Below are 6,561 nucleotides of genomic sequence, written 5' to 3' on the forward strand. Positions count from 1 at the left end.
ATTCCAGAGGTCGCTATTCGAAAGAACAATTGACTGCACTTTTGGTTGCATTTGCTGAAAACGAGGGAAACCATGGGTAATAGGTAAAAGTCAAAATCCGCGCTGTTTCAAAAATTTAAGGAAGAGTCAACTTCCTGTAGAATGGAAAGCGAATAATAAAGCGTTAAAGACAAGTGCTATATTGAACAAATGTAACAAAAGACTGGAATGAGAAAATAGTAATATTCTACTTTTCCTAGATCACGCAACTTGTCACTCAAAAGTTCAATTTCAAACGTTAGTTTAGCCTATCTACCTCCATGTACAGCATCAGTTCTACAGACACTAGATAATGGAATTATACAGTGTATAAAATTGAAATACAGAAAATTGGTGTTTCAGCATATTATTGCAAACATGGACGACTGTAAGAGAGCATCTGAAATGACCATGAAAATTGACGTGTTAGATACAATTGCATTTTTAAGTCATTCAGTTAAATGCGTAAGAGAGTGCTTTCGAAACTATGGATTTATTCTTGATTATGGCGGAGATTGTGGAGAAGTTTGTTATGTCGATTCCAGTGAAACCCAAACTCTGATTGAGAAGATCGATGCAGATGATTCTGTGAACGCGGAATGTTTTGTAAACGTTGACAAGAATGTTTTAACAAAAACTGACGAAATTTATTTAAAATCTATAATAGAATCGCAAGATGGTAACAGTATGAGAGGTTCAGAAGATGAAAAAAATGGAAAAGATAGTGAGGAAATAGAAATTCCTACTTCATCGCAAGTCTTAAGTTATATTAACGCTATCAAATTGTATGCAAAAATGAAAGGGGAAAATGAACTTCATGAAAAGGCCGTAAAAATGGCGTTCTCTTTTAACCGCATGAGAAAGCTTATTAAAAAAACGAAATAGTTGAAATTGGACACTTTTTCCAAATAAATGTGATTAAGATTTTGTCTACTTTTGTTCTTATTCTAATAAATACAGCATAAACAGTATGATAACTTTATTCACAAACGTTTTACTTCCCTCGAGTCAAGCAGTGTGTGTGTTTTTCGTATAGCAAAGCCACAAAGGGCTATCTGCTCAGCCCACCGAGGGGAATAAAACCCCTGATTATAGCGTTGTAAATCCGGAGACATACCGCTGTACTAGCGGGGGGCCGAGTCAAGCAAGTATACGAACGTTCCGCTCAAAAATCATATATAATTAAGGAAATGCATGTTCACTGTCTAAGCCCGAAAATCCTGCTTCAGGCGGAAATGTATTCGGTCTCGTGCGATTCTGCCTCAGACAGGTTTCACTGTAAAATATGTTATTGCTGATTGTTGTTTGATATTGTTATTGATGGTTTAATTTAGAATATTGTATTTTTTCGAAATTAATTTTGTCCCCTTGTTATCTGTTTTGATTCCTTTATTTATTAAAATTAATAACACTGATGTCTAAGTTTTATAGCTCATTAACGTTTGTATTATGTCCTGCTCAGACACAGGTTCACTAATTCTGACTTTTTTTTGATAAAATTTATATTCCAGTTGTTTAAAAGATTAACGTTGGATTTGTGTGATGGTTAAATTATAATAAATTGTTTTTTATTCGTCTGTTTTTATAACGGGACTGTGTTTTAATTTGTTACAAACTGATATGTGTAAGTTCACACTGATGTATTTATTGTTGAAGCGAGTAATTGATATGTGTAAGTTTAAGCCAATGTTGTATTGTTAACGTTAGTGACCGATATGTTTAAATTTAGGCCAATGTTGTATCGGTAAAGTTAGTGACTGATATGTACAAGTTTACGGCCTGGCATGGCCTAGCGCGTTAAGGCGTGCGCTTCGTAATCTGAGGGTGGCGGGTTCGCGCCCGAGTCGCGCCAAACATGATCGCCCTCCCAGCCGTGGGGGCGTTATAATGTGACGGCCAATCCCACTTTTCGTTGGTAAAAGAGTAGCCCAAGAGTTGGCGGTGGGTGGTGATGACTAGTTGCCTTTCCCTCTAGTCTTACACTGCTAAATTATGGACGGCTAGCACAGATAGCCCTCGAGTAGCTTTGTGCGAAATTACAAAAAACAAACAAACAATGTTCAAGTTTAGGCAGGTTTTGTATTGTTAAAGCTAGTAATTGATATCTGTGAATTCAGCTTTTTCTTGTATAGTTTGAAATAGTAATTTATATGAAAAATTAGGGTGAGACCCTGGAGACCAAAGAATGCTGCCTCAGTGGGAGATGGGGAGGGCTTTGCCAAGTGAGTGAAGATCAAAGAATGCCGTTCCAGGGATACATAACTATTATATTGCACACCAACAGCTGAGAGTTACATAGCGATTAAATAATATGCAAATTATTCCAACACCTGGAACTACATAACTGTTATATAGTAGACATCATAGGGCGCAATAATCCCATGGGAGGTGACTATGATGTTTAATTATCACGCACTTGAGATTCATAGTTCTACAAAATGGCACAAGATGGCATTTTGTGTGATAATAATCATGCGGATAATACGCAAGTGAACCGTTAGGGAACAATGGAGAGCAAGACGAAAATTTTATCGTAACAATTAGTCTTAAAATTAATAATTTAATATTAGTTCCATACTGCTGTTTTTATATTTAACACAATTACAGTTTCATTTTTGTTAGATATACTTTTGAGATCTATGATTTGGACAGTTATAAAGCGTGAATGTTTAATTTAGTAATTTTAGAAATGATAATTTATCTTTGTTTTGATTACGTAACTGTTTACGAATCATTTATTGAGCTGTTCAGTTGTTGTGAATTAACATTATGTTACTTTAACCTTGTGAAATTTTATCGTTGCTTTAAGTGAGTATTGTTACACCATAACACATTCTAGTTTGTAAAATAATCTAGGCCTCAATCGGATAATATATATATATGGGCGAACAAATACGTTAAGTAAGTTAAAGTGAAAGTAAAAGTGGAAAAAACTGAAGGTAGTTTGCGTGATTGTGAGTTTAGCCGTAAAAAGCGTATAGAGGCGAATTGTAAAGTGAGAGTGAGTTTCGTAGCTTCTATTGTAATAAAAAAGTAATGGACAATAATTTGTATTGTCAAAGAGCATTCTAAAGCAACTGAATCCGCCTGTGTGGACTCTGACAAAATATAAGCAATTATTTAAGACTCCCGATACAACTGTGATAATCAATAGTGTAACAAAGTTTTATACATATGTTTGACTTGTTTTGAATATTTTATTTGAAAACAAGTGAATTGTATTCTGTCCAATTATTGTTGAAATTCATCACCAAAAGGTTACGGACTCCTACTGTAAAGAATCTGGTCATATAAAAACTCGAAAAGTTCATAAGTAAATAATTAAATATCTTATTTTATTATAATCAACTGTTTAGTTTTTGCTTGCCCCCCGTTAGTACAGCGGTATGTCTACGGATTTACAACGCTAAAATCAGGGGTTCGATTACCCTCGGTGGGCTCAGTAGATAGTTCAATGTGGCTTTGCTATAAGAAAACACAAACACACAGTTTTTGCTTATAAGATGCATACGTTTTACAGGGCGGTTAGCGCTTCTAAGATTTTATTGGCAAAGATTATTATTAAGGACATTGTTAGCTAGTTCATAGAATTATTAGTAAATCAACAGTATTTTACCTTATCTAAAATATCTGTTCTGAAAATAAAATACTTGTTGTGATATTATCTCTAAATATCACGCAATAACTTAATATATAATCGTACTGTATATTTTTATGCTATTACTCTACCTATATAATTTTGATTTTTCTTGTGTGTAACGGTAAATAAGTTCTTGGCAAAATATTTCATTTTAAGTTCGTTGACAGCTACTTTATAGTTTTTACTTACCTATTATATATGTTTTACAATGGCTGACAGCGTTTCTATGGGCAGACAGAAATAAAAACCATAGAACAAATTCATTAGTACTAAGTGTTTTATATATAAAACGTCAGAAAATGCAAAACGTCATGCAATTAAATATAGAAGCAAAAACTATCATGAGCATATTAAATACATATTAAATCGATACTTAAAACACGGTTAGCTGTACTAACTGCTTCGTTTAATATTTATTAACATGGTACATTAGATGTGATAAAACTTTTCAGTAGTGCATTACATGTGTTATTAACACTATCATCCTATATGACCACATGTAATACAGTTAAATATGTAAACCCCCCAGTGGCACAGCGCCATGTCTTTGGACTTGCAACGCTCGAATCCGGGTTTCGATACCCATGATGAGCAGATCACAGGTAACTCATTGTGTAGCTTTGTGTTTAATGACAAACAAAAAATAAAAATGTAAATGAAAAGTACGAGCATAATTCGAGAAAAGATTGAATCACAAACACCTCTCACCTTGGTAGGACACACATAATACGACTAGTAAGATTAACCGCGTAGGCCCGGCATGGCCAAGCGTGTTAAGGCGTTCGACTCATAATCTGAGGGTCGCGGATTCGCATCCCCGTTGCGCCAAACATGCTCGCCCTTTCAGCCGTGGGGGCGTTATAATGTGACGGTCAATCCCACTATTCGTTGGTAAAAGAGTAGCCCAAGAGTTGGCGGTGGGTGGTGATGACTAGCTGCCTTCCCTCTAGTCTTACACTGCTAAATTAGGGACGGCTAGCGCAGAGAGCCCTCGAGTAGCTTTGTGCGAAATTCAAAACAAACAAACAAACAAACAAAGATCATCCGCCTATAAAATCTCAGTAAGAACTTGTAATAACAATGCCATCTGTCCATAGAAGCGTTGTTAGCCTTTGTAAAACATATATGATAGGTGAGTAAAACCTATAAAGTAATTGTCAACGTGTGTAAAATGAGATATTTTGGCAAGAACTCATTTACTCAAACATACTGTTGGTATTAACTCGCTTTGTATTCACTATGAACTCGACCTTCTTTAAATTTAGCCTTCGAAATAAAACAGTTTTGATGTACTAAGTTTGTTTGTTACATCTGCTGTTGTGCGGCTGTATAATGTGACGAACTATTTAGTGGCCAATGAACTTCACCCATCATCGGTTTAACTCAGTGAACACAAAGCACGTTCACATCAACTGCATGTTTGATACTTTCCATCATACCTATCTTTGTTCAACCCGTGTTCAGGGTTACTGATGAGAAGTGGAATTTTCCGAAACTAATATAACCCAATAATACATGTTCATCAAAGCGTAGATTGAACTGTACTTATCTTTAACTTAGACTTCGAAATTAAATAATTTTCGGAACACTAAGTTTATTTATTATGAAATCATTTACTGTTATACACAATAACAATCATAGTTATATGGATAGGGAATATATTTTATTTACAAATCCAAGTTTGTTTGTTTGTTTTGAATTTCGCGCAAAGCTACACGAGGGCTATCTGTGCTAGTCGTCCCTAATTTAGCAGTGTAAGACTAGAGGGAAGGCAGCTAGTCATCAGGACCCACCGCCAAATCTTGGGTTACTCTTTCATCCGCAAATAGTGGGATTGACCGCACATATAACGCCCCCACGTCTGAAATGGCGAACATGTTTGGTGTGACGGGAATTCGAACCCGTGACCCTCGGATTACGAGTCGAGTACTTTAACCACCTGGCCTTGCTGGGCCTTACAAATTCAAACTAGTAAAACATGTATGTAACGTCAAATAATAAGATTGCATGTTAAATTATTATAAGATTAATTAAATATTATATCACAAAAAAATGTGAAATGTATGCTATGTAAATAATGTAATTGATTAATTAATGGTCCTATGAAATATGTTAACATTGTTCTTAATAACATCATCCGCCTATAAAACCCTAGTAACTTAGACGTTGTGAAACGTAAGCAATATATATGCTAAAAGTATAAAGTAGATAACATAGATATAACATATTCAACATTTTACTTATAAATCAGTTTTATAATTTGATAATTGTAAAACAACATTATGAAAATTAGATTAAATTATTAATTTTAAGACTGCGATTGCTGTAATAAAGTTTATATCATGTTATTCTACATAACTCTCTGGTAATACACTTGTGAACTATTTAAGCGATAATTATCATATCAACGCGACCTCTGGTACCACTTCGTGAACGTAATCGCGGCACTATAATGTCATCGACTCTATTCCTCCTTATTTTGAAACAATGGCGTCCTCTATACATACACTACTTGTTCTTACACTTGATTGCAATATTTTAGAAATACACACACACTGGTTGTAATATTTCAGTAATACACAAACACTACTTGTTCTTACCCTAGTTGTAATATTTTGGAAACACACATACACTACTTGTTCCAATACTGGTTGTAATATTTTAGTGATACACATACACTACTTGTTCTTACATTTAGTTGTAATATTTTAGTAATACACATACACTACATGTTCTTTTAGTGTTTGCATTATTTTAGTAACAGACCTATACTACTTAAACTGGTTGTATTATTTCATTAGGCCCGGCATGGCCAGGTGGTTAAGGCACTCGACTCGTTATCCGAGGGCCGCAGGTTCGAATCCCCTGTCACACCAAACATGTTTGCCCTTTCAGCCATGGGG

This window comes from Tachypleus tridentatus, chromosome 12 (assembly GCF_004210375.1).
Source record: "Tachypleus tridentatus isolate NWPU-2018 chromosome 12, ASM421037v1, whole genome shotgun sequence".
In the NCBI taxonomy this organism is placed as follows: domain Eukaryota; kingdom Metazoa; phylum Arthropoda; class Merostomata; order Xiphosura; family Limulidae; genus Tachypleus; species Tachypleus tridentatus.